Here is an 11,260-nt window from a genome sequence, read left to right as displayed (position 1 = left end):
TCACAAATTTACTCAAATTAAGGAAGGGGTGGTGGGGTTGGAACGTAATAAAGGGAAATATTTTTTTTTTTTAAGGATATGGACAGTGAGGGAAAAAAGTATTTGATCCCCTGCTGATTTTGTATGTTTGCCCACTGACAAAGACATGATCAGTCTATAATTTTAATGGTAGGTTTATTTGAACAGTGAGAGACAGAATAACAAAAAAAAAATCAAGAAAAACGCATTTTAATGAGGGAAATAAGTATTTGACCCCTCTGCAAAACATGACTTAGTACTTGGTGGCAAAACCCTTGTTGGCAATCACAGAGGTCAGACGTTTCTTGTAGTTGGGCACCAGGTATGCACACATCTCAGGAGGGATTTTGTCCCACTCCTCTTTGCAGATCTTCTCCAAGTCATTAAGGTTTCGAGGCTGACGTTTGGCAACTCGAACCTTCAGCTCCCTCCACAGATTTTCTATGGGATTAAGGTCTGGAGACTGGCTAGGCCACTCCAGGACCTTAATGTGCTTCTTCTTGAGCCACTCCTTTGTTGTCTTGGCCGTGTGTTTTGGGTCATTGTCATGCTGGAATACCCATCCACGACCCATTTTCAATGCCCTGGCTGAGGGAAGGAGGTTCTCACCCAAGATTTGACGGTACATGGCCCCGTCCATCGTCCCTTTGATGCGGTGAAGTTGTCCTGTCCCCTTAGCAGAAAAATACCCCCAAAGCATAATGTTTCCACCTCCATGTTTGACGGTGGGGATGGTGTTCTTGGGGTCATAGGCAGCATTCTTCCTCCTCCAAACACGGCGAGTTGAGTTGATGCCAAAGAGCTCGATTTTGGTCTTATCTGACCACAACACTTTCACCCAGTTCTCCTCTGAATCATTCAGATGTTCATTGGCAAACTTCAGACGGGCCTGTATATGTGCTTTCTTGAGCAGGGGGACCTTGCGGGCGCTGCAGGATTTCAGTCCTTCACGCCGTGGTGTGTTACCAATTGTTTTCTTGGTGACTATGGTCCCAGCTGCCTTGAGATCATTGACAAGATCCTCCCGTGTAGTTCTGGGCTGATTCCTCACCGTTCTCATGATCATTGCAACTCCACGAGGTGAGATCTTGCATGGAGCCCCAGGCCGAGGGAGATTGACAGTTCTTTTGTGTTTCTTCCATTTGCGAATAATCGCACCAATTGTTGTCACCTTCTCACCAAGCTGCTTGGCGATGGTCTTGTAGCCCATTCCAGCCTTGTGTAGGTCTACAATCTTGTCCCTGACATCCTTGGAGAGCTCTTTGGTCTTGGCCATGGTGGAGAGTTTGGAATCTGATTGATTGATTGCTTCTGTGGACAGGTGTCTTTTATACAGGTAACAAGATGAGATAAGGAGCACTCCCTTTAAGAGTGTGCTCCTAATCTGAGCTCGTTACCTGTATAAAAGACACCTGGGAGCCAGAAATCTTTCTGATTGAGAGGGGGTCAAATACTTATTTCCCTCATTAAAATGCAAATCAATTTATAACATTTTTGACATGTGTTTTTCTGGATTTTTGTTGTTGTTATTCTGTCTCTCACTGTTGAAATAAACCTAGCATTAAAATTATAGACTGATCATTTCTTTGTCAGTGGGCAAACGTACAAAATCAGCAGGGGATCAAATACTTTTTTCCCTCACTGTATCAAGTCACTTGCTGATAATCTTGCATACAACGTTGCATACAATGTTTGAAAGGTCTATCATTTTCATTTTACACAATCCAAGGTAACATAAGCCCTACATGCCTTCAGTTGCCCAGTTTATAGGCATGCCCAATTTAGACATATTTTTTAACAATGTAATGTTGAGCTCCAAATGGATAACTTGAAATAACATGATGTAGGTAATTAAATAATTGAAGAATGTGTTTATTTTTTTGCCTAGTGGTTATAAGTATTTAGGCATTTAATTGTGAAATAGGCCTCATGTGAAATCATTATCAAAAGCGCATGATATACATGTAGTTCTAGATTATGGATTGATCATATATCAATATCAACAATTATTTTAACTCCAAAGCAATTTCATGTGGCGCATCTACCACTGACTTGCTGGATTTTTCTATTTTCAAGACACCTGCTGGTAACTCTTTACTGGTTAGGACAGCTCATGAGGTGTCCTAAATATCTGTAGACTAGGTGGGACTCTTAGTGGGTGCGGCCAACACACCTGAACACACATAACAAGGATTGAGAGAGTTTTGTTGGCGCTGAGAAGGAAATGTATGTTTTTAAATAAAATTAATAAGGTTTTCCTAATGTTCTGAGAACATGACTTTAAACAGAACTAGCATTTCGCTACACCCGCAATGACATTTGCTAAACACGTGTATGTGACAAAGAAAATTTGATTTGATTTGAACTAAATGGAAACCTGCAGAAAATGTTATGCTGAAGTACTGAAATTCCCACAGAAGAAAGTTGTTTCTTAAAGTTCTCTGAATGTTCTGAGAACATGACTTTAAATAGAACCATGAGGAAACCTGTAGCAAACGTTAAGCTTAAGTACTGAAATTCCCACCTAAGAAACGTGGTTCTCAGAACCTTATGTGCTAGCTGGGTATCCTGCACCATTCCCAGAACATTGTGGAAAGGTTGTATGCAAAATAACCCTAGGTCATCCACGCTCTCACCAAGCTCTAAGAAACATATGGTTCTCAGAACGTTATGTGCTAGCTGGGAGGCTACATCTATTATCTGAATAACTATACTAAGCTATTGGCCATGACTGTTTTCATGACCTTTACAGGAATTAAGGCAAATTGGACAAATTAAACCTGACTAATTTGCTTAAAGAAATCCAACAAATTTGAATGGTCTTTTTAAAATCAGTCTTACCAACCAACGGACTATGAGCGAGATTAGTTTCTTATAACGGAAACTTTCCTCACGCTTCCCTCCTCCTCACACCCACCCACCTCCTCAATTTCTGGGTGCTCTGGTGTTTTTGGCTCAGAAGGCATAACGGACTATGAGCGAGATTATTTTCTTATAACGGAAACTTTCCTCCTCCCCAGGGAAGAAGAGATGGAAGAGGAGGAGAGGAACCGGAAAAGCCCCAGCCCTGGGAAGAAGAGATGGAAGAGGAGGAGAGGAACCGGAAAAGCCCCAGCCCTGGGAAGAAGAGATGGAAGAGGAGGTGAGGAACCGGAAAAGCCCCAGCCCTGGGAAGAAGAGATGGAAGAGGAGGAGAGGAAGTGACAGAAATGACGGGAGTGATGTCAGCAGTGTGAGCAGCCCACCCAGGTCTCTGGAGGATGTACAGACTCAGCATGTCATGCCCAACGTACGGGAGCGCCAGAGGACCCAGTCACTCAACCAGGCCTTCGCCTCGCTACGACAGATCATCCCCACACTGCCCTCAGACAAACTCAGCAAGATCCAGACGCTCAAACTGGCCATGCGGTACATAGGTAGGCTACCTACTGTTATGATGATAATTGAATCAACCAATTAACCAATCAATTAATGGCTTATTTGAGTGGTTATAATTTAAAGTGCTTTTATGTCATTATAATTTGAGGTGCTAGGCCTCCCGAGTGGCGCAGTGGTCTAAGGCACTGCATCGTAGTGCTAGATGTGTCACTACAGACCCGGGTTCGATCCCGGGCTGTATCACAACCAGCCGTGATCGGGAGTCCCATAGGGCGGCGCACAATTGGCCCAGCATCGTCCGGGTTAGGGGAGGGTTTGGCCGGGAGAGCTTTACTTGGCTCATCGCGCTCTAGAGACTCCTTGTGGCAGGCCGGGCGCCTGCAGGCTGACCTCGGTTGTCAGTTGAACAGTGTTTCCTCCGACATTGGGAATAAAAAGGGGGTAAAATAAAAAATAAATAATAATAATAAATATATAAAGAATTTGAGGTGCCAATCTTGTATAGAAGTTTGGGCTGCAATGTCATTATAAACGGTGCAAAATAAATAATGATGATGATGATTCTTCTTCTTATTATTATTCTGATTCTAGACTTCCTCCACCACGTGCTGCAGGGTGCGGGAATGGACCTGGATTTGGATGAGGTGCCTGGTCTGCAGCATCCAGCTGTGGTTATGTGGCCCACGAGCATCTGAGCTATGCCTTCTCAGTGTGGAGGATCGAGGAGGACGCACGGTCCAGGTCTGCTACATCACACTAGCTCTCACTCCTCACTCCACTGTAGAGGCACAAACAGGGTAGGCTGTGGTTTTATTTCTCACAACTTTCTTACATTCATACTGTGATTGATGTACAACACACAAATAAAGGCAAGTTCGATTACTGAATTCAAATCAAATCAAATCAAATCAAATCAAATTTTATTGGTCACATGCGCCGAATACAACAGGTGCAGACATAACAGTGAAATGCTTACTTACAGCCCTTAACCAACAGTGCATTTATTTTTAACAAAAAAAGTAAAAATAAAACAACAACAACAAAAAGTGTTGAGAAAAAAAAGAGCAGAAGTAAAATAAAATAACAGTAGGGAGGCTATATATACAGGGGGGTACCGTTGCAGAGTCAATGTGCGGGGGCACCGGCTAGTTGAGGTAGTTGAGGTAATATGTACATGTGGGTAGAGTTAAAGTGACTATGCATAAATAATTAACAGAGTAGCAGCAGCGTAAAAAGGATGGGGTGGGGGGGCAGTGCAAATAGTCCGGGTAGCCATGATTAGCTGTTCAGGAGTCTTATGGCTTGGGGGTAGAAGCTGTTGAAAAGTCTTTTGGACCTAGACTTGGCACTCCGGTACCGCTTGCCGTGCGGTAGCAGAGAGAACAGTCTATGACTAGGGTGGCTGGAGTCTTTGACAATTTTGAGGGCCTTCCTCTGACACCGCCTGGTATAGAGGTCCTGGATGGCAGGAAGCTTGGCCCCAGTGATGTACTGGGCCGTACGCACTACCCTCTGTAGTGCCTTGCGGTCGGAGGCCAAGCAGTTGCCATACCAGGCGGTGATGCAACCAGTCAGGATGCTCTCGATGGTGCAGCTGTATAATTTTTTGAGGATCTGAGGACCCATGCCAAATCTTTTCAGTCTCCTGAGGGGGAATAGGCTTTGTCGTGCCCTCTTCACGACTGTCTTGGTGTGTTTGGACCATGATAGTTCGTATTTATTTACATTATTTGAATTCACCCAAATATCAGACAACATGATAATTAAATAATGGTAACTAATCAAATCTTATTAATCTAAAGATGATCCAAGAGGATCCATACTGGTCAGGGGGTTTCACATGCTGAAACTGGACTAAACGAGCTAGCATGCTACATTCAAAACAGTGCTGGAACACCTCGTAACGACGAATGTTAGAGACATAAACAAAAACCCTTTCTGTACTGTATATCTCCATGGTGGGAGATATGACGGCATGCTTCTGTGTGCATGGTTACAACAAGCCATATGCCTTAGAGGGGACACATAGGACCGACAATAGGTCAAAAACCATCAGCGTTTACACAGACTGGGAGACTGCACCAAGTGACCTCTACCCTCTTATTCCCTCCATGGGGATTGGAAACAGATGAAGTACCAGTTTTTGTATCTTTTTTTCTCCTGGATTCTGAAATAACAATTTATTTATTGATGTACAACAGTGAAGAATGGGTCCATTTCTAAATGCATTTCTAATTTTGTAGAGTGTTATAGCTTTAATTATTTTCTGAAAAAGAAATGATTGTATATTTGAATTTATATTTAAGTAATTTAGCTGCTGCTCTTATCCAGAGCGAGTTACACAGTAACAGGACTAATGTTTTAAAAAAGAGCCAAGCTGGAGTCATATTCCATACAGGACGCTGCCATCTAATGGTTCAAATGAATGGTTCAAATGAGACTGACGAAAAAAAAGTATTCAACCTTTTATTTTGACAGAGAGTCATGCTGAGATCAATGTCTCTTTTGCAGATGAGCACAGACAAACAAATCAATTCTAAAAGCTTTAACAAGAGCAAGGTATTTTGTTTAATTTGGAAACAGCATAACATTTTGTAAAAGCAGACTACATAGGGCAGGGGTAGGCAACCCTGTTCCCGGAGTGCCGCAGATACTGCAGGATTTTGTTCTAATGAGGTACCACACCGGGGGTGCGTTCAGTTTGCTTGAACGTTTGCTATGTTGCGGCATGGTTTGTACTGAACAACACATTTTCCCAAATGAATTTGCTCCATTCGGTGGGTTTGCCGGGTGTGGCTCGAAGCATGCGTGACGTATTTAAAGGGCAGCGGTGCATTTGAACCCACAACCCAACCCCTTCAACTAGTCATTCCTTACACCACTGCTTCCGTTCAATTGAATGTTATTTTCTGTTTTTATGTACTGAACGCAGCCCTGACCAACTGCGCTAATTGATCAGTTCAGTGATTGCTTAAATTAAACACACCTGGTCTTCCAGGTCAGTTAAATCAAAAACATGAAGTGCCTGCTGCACTCCAGGACCAGGGTTGCCTACCCCTGACATAGAGGAAAGGGAATAGCTGTACATCCAACAGCACCACTCCTCTTCTGACAGTAAGTAGGATCAATTATAGTGGAAATCATATCCTGTCATACAGTTACATTTGAGTTTATTTGAATTAATTCCAAGCATGGCACAATTTCAGAGAAGATTCAACCCAAAACCCTTGGTAGAGGGGCTCAGTGAATGTGAAGTGGAATGTGTGCAGGTGGGTCAGTTTTTCAGAGGACAGTTAGCCGGCTGGCCTGTCCAGATACACTCCAACTCTCTTGGAATGGGAGTGGGGGACATGTATGGCAGTACTCTTCCTATTGTGCCTGGCAAAGGAACTGTCATCATCTCAGTTCAGACTCCAGGACTTGTCATTGTATCCAAGCAGACGGTCTTCATCAACTCCTCTCCTGTTGATTCCTTGATATGTCACTCCTATAAAAGCCCCTCTCCCAATCCACTTTGCCTCCCATTTACAGTGCCCAGTCAGACCCGGTCTACACAGCTCCTGTAGCCAGACCTTAAATCTCTCTGGGTGATCAGGATAGGGCTGCTGCATCCACATCCGTGTCACTCGTCTGTTTCCCTCAGACAGAGAGAGGTATTTACTGTATGTGCTGTGTTTGGGTCCAGTGTGAGCTCACAGGCATCTGAAAGAGAAGACAAAATGAATAGAAAAATCAAGAACACAATGTCATAAAACTAAATCAGAATTTATAAATATCACAAACTTATCAACACATGCTCAGTTCAATTGGAGCCCCATCATAATATCTATGCAGTAGCCTTTTTCCCATGGTGAAATAAAATGGGTTTGGGTCAAAACCCTTTGCTACAACCTGGTAGACTCATCTCACTAGAATATGTTTTCAGGATAAGAAGTGCAATCGTTTGTAACAAAGACTGGTTTGATAGAATTCCAGCCCGAAATGTAGTTGCATTGATCCTCTGTTAATACTCTGCATTTCCTTCTTGTCTTAAAATACATACTAACTCTCCACAGCAGTCATGACTTACATTTCATAAGCCCAGGTTTGATCCTGCCCTTTCCACCATGGCCCACGCTAATGTAGAAAAAAACTGAAGAACAGACATACACAATGGACATACACAACCAGTATGGAAAGTGTAAACAGTATAATACAAATGTATTATTTCAGCCCACCACATATTTACTATTTACCAGAGTTTCTCCAGTTTACAGAGTGGATCCTTCAGTACAGCAGAGAGCAGGTTTACTCCTGAGTCTCTGGGTTGATTGTAGTTTAAGTCCTGCTCTCTCAGGTCTGAGGGGTTTGATCTCAGAGCTGATGCAACAGAAGCACAGCCTTCCTCTGAGACTCTACACAATGACAACCTGACAGTTAAAACTGTCACACAATAGTCATAAAACATTTGGTCACTGCCCTCATGTTCAATATGGAGTGACTCACCCAAGTGAGAAAACGTCAGGGATTTTTCGTTTATCTTTACATTATAACAATAATCATTTTAATGCAACATAAAACTATAATCAATCCCTCCAGTTGCGGGCATTTCTTTTTGATTTTGCTGCTGCAATTCTGACATTTTGCATGGCAATTTCCATAGATTTTTATCCAATTTGTCACGAAAGTGTGAACTTTCCAGAAGAGAGCAGCTTCACCTCTGAATCCTGCAGGTCATTGTCACTCAGGTCAAGCTCTCTCAGGTGTGAGGAGTTTGAGTTGAGAGCTGAGGCCAACGCATCACAGCATCTTCCTGTGCGGTTACATTGATTCAGCCTAAACACATACAGTGGCTTGCGAAAGTATTCACCCCCCCTTGGCATTTTTTCTATTTTGTTGCCTTATAAACCCCCCCAAGTCAATACTTTGTAGAGCCACCTTTTGCAGCAATTACAGCTGCAAGTCTCTTGGGGTATGTCTCTATAAACTTGGCACATCTAGCCACTGGGATTTTTGCCCATTCTTCAAGGCAAAACTGCTCCAGCTCCTTCAAGTTGGATAGGTTCCACTGGTGTACAGCAATCTTTAAGTCATACCACAGATTATCAATTGGATTGAGGTCTGGGCTTTGACTAGGCCATTCCAAGACATTTAAATGTTCCCCTTAAACCACTCAAGTGTTGCTTTAGCAGTATGCTTAGGGTCATTGTCCTGCTGGAAGGTGAACCTCCGTCCCAGTCTCAAATCTCTGGAAGACTGAAACAGGTTTCCCTCAAGAATTTCCCTGTATTTAGCGCCATCCATCATTCCTTCAATTCTGACCAGTTTCCCAGTCCCTGCCAATGAAAAACATCCCCACAGCATGATGCTGCCACCACCATGCTTCACTGTGGGGATGGTGTTCTCGTGGTGATGAGAGGTGTTGGGTTTGCGCCAGACATAGCGTTTTCCTTGATGGCCAAAAAGCTCAATTTTAGTCTCATCTGACCAGAGTACCTTCTTCCATATGTTTGGGGAGTCTCCCACTTGTCTTTTGGCGAACACCAAACGTGTTTGCTTATTTTTTTCTTCAAGCAATGGCTTTTTTCTGGCCACTCTGCTTAAAGTGGTCCTACGGACAGATACTCCAATCTCCGCTGTGGAGCTTTGCAGCTCCTTCAGGGTTATCTTTGATCTCTTTGTTGCCTCTCTGATTAATGCCCTCCTTGCCTGGTCCGTGAGTTTTGGTGGGTGGCCCTCTCTTGGCAGGTTTGTTGTGGTGCCATATTCTTTCCATTTTTTAATAATGGATTTAATGGTGCTCCATGCGATGTTCAAAGTTTCTGATATTTTTTTATAACCCAACCCTGATCTGTACTTCTCCACAACATTACCTCTTCCACACTGATCCTCAACACGGGGGCCCCACAGGGGGCCCTCCTGTACTCCCTGTATGTCCACGACTGCGTGGCCTCACACAGTTCCAACTTCATCATCAAGTTCGCTGATGACACGACAGTAGTAGGCCTGATTACCAACAACAACGAGACAGCCTACAAGGAGGAGGTAGGCACTCTGACGGTGTGGTTCCTTCTCCGAGGAGGTGAAATGGTCAAACCACATGGACACTGTCGTGAAGAAGGGACGACACCGACTCTTTAACCTCAGGAGGCTGAAGAAATTCGGCCTGTCCCCGAGGGCCCCTTACAGTGTTCTACAGGAGCACCATCGAGAGCATATTGTCAGGCTGCATCACAGCCTGGTACGGCAACTGGGGAAAAATGCTTTTAGTTTTTATGCCCCCAGCTCATGGAATAGCCTTCAGGCCACCTTGAAATTAGACTCGCTGGTCTCCATTGGACAGTTTAGATCGAGTTTAAGGGAGGGGATATGGGAGAGTTGTGTTTGTTTTGATTTTTAATCTTGTATTTATTGTATTGATATTCTTTATTGTATGTTCATGTTCACAGGGACCCCTTGCAAATGAGACTTTGGTCTCATTGGTGAACCACCCTGTATACATAAAAGTTAAATAAAAATAAATGTAAAAAATCCACGGCCGCTGACCGCAAGGCACTACAGAGGGAGGTACGCTCAGCCGAATGCACCAATGGGTGAACACTGCCTGCCCTCCAGGACACCTACAACATCAGGTGTCGCAGGAAGGCCAAGAAGATCCTCAAGGACCTCAGCCACCTGAGGCCCAGCCTGTTCTCCCAGCTTCCATCACTCAGACGTGGGCAGTTCAGGAGCATCATGGCTAAAATTAACAGACTAAATAGCTTTTACCCCAGACCATCGGGCTGTTGAATAGCCACCATTAGTCAGATACCTGCTCCCCCTGTACCCCTCCTGCCCCCTCAGACTTCCTGGAACAGGTTGAAGCACCTCTCCCTAATTTTCTCCTTGATGTACTTGATTGTTTCCTCATTGGTCTGTGATCTGCTTCTTGTTTGTGTCAGTAGGCCTCATAGGAGAGTCTGATTGGACTCCAGTGAAAGGCCCAGAAGGAAGCTGAGGAAATAGGTCCAGATGTCCATTCTCATTCTGTAAGGCCTTCTCCACTGCACTCTTGTGTAAGTCGACGATTGGTTTGCGTCCGACTGATGACCTACGTTTCCTGGATAAGGATTTCTGTTTCACCAGTGGATTTTTGCCACTGTTGTTGAATGTGAGTGACACGTATAAAGCAGCCAGAAACTCTTGGATGCTCAAATTAACAAAGCAGTACACATTCCCCTGTTGCAGCCCACACTCCTCTCTGAAGATCTGTGTACACACTCCTGAGTACACTGACACTTCTGTGACATCAGTGCCACACTCTCTAAGGTCTTCCTCATAGAATATGGGATTGCCCTTTTCCAGCTGTTTGAAAGCCAGTTTTCCCAGTGACATAATTTTATTTTTTCCCAGTGTGGATCTCTGTCATAGTCTCCAATATACTTCTGATTCCTCTGTTTGGTGTGAAATACCACGAAGTGAGTGAACATTTGAAACAGAGTCTTGGACATCTCTCCACTGGTTCACTCAACAGTCTCTCTAGAACAGTGGCTGAAAGCCAACAGAACACTGGTATGTGGCACATGATGTGAAGACTCCTTGACGTCTTTATGTGTGTGTTATGATTCTGTTGGCCAGGTTCTCATCATTGACTGTTTTCCCAAAGTACTCCTCCTTCTGTGTGTCATTGAACCCTCCTACCTCCGTCCGCTGACTGATATGCTCTCAAGGGATTTGATCGACTGCTGCAGGTTGGGAGGTTATCCAGAGGAGAGCAGAGGGGAGGAGCTCTCCTGTAATGAAGCTTGTGATCAGCACATCCATGGAGGCTGGCTCTGTCTCATCCGCCAATACCTTGTTATTATCAAAGTCCAGAGGCAGTCAACTCACATCCAGACGGTCAAAG

At 44.0% G+C, this 11,260-nt stretch overlaps 2 pseudogenes; one reads left to right on the top strand and one right to left on the bottom strand.

The window, feature by feature from the left end:
• The first annotated feature begins 3,048 nt into the window (after positions 1–3,048).
• On the top strand, positions 3,049–4,156 carry LOC121585791 (annotated as a pseudogene).
• Positions 4,157–6,575: 2,419 nt separating this feature from the next.
• Positions 6,576–7,458, bottom strand: LOC121585792 (annotated as a pseudogene).
• Positions 7,459–11,260: the final 3,802 nt, after the last annotated feature.

Source organism: Coregonus clupeaformis, chromosome 17 (genome assembly GCF_020615455.1).
Source record: "Coregonus clupeaformis isolate EN_2021a chromosome 17, ASM2061545v1, whole genome shotgun sequence".
Lineage (NCBI taxonomy): Eukaryota > Metazoa > Chordata > Actinopteri > Salmoniformes > Salmonidae > Coregonus > Coregonus clupeaformis.
The sequence above is the reverse complement of the archived record's forward strand: the minus strand, read 5'-3'. Positions and strand labels throughout refer to the sequence as shown.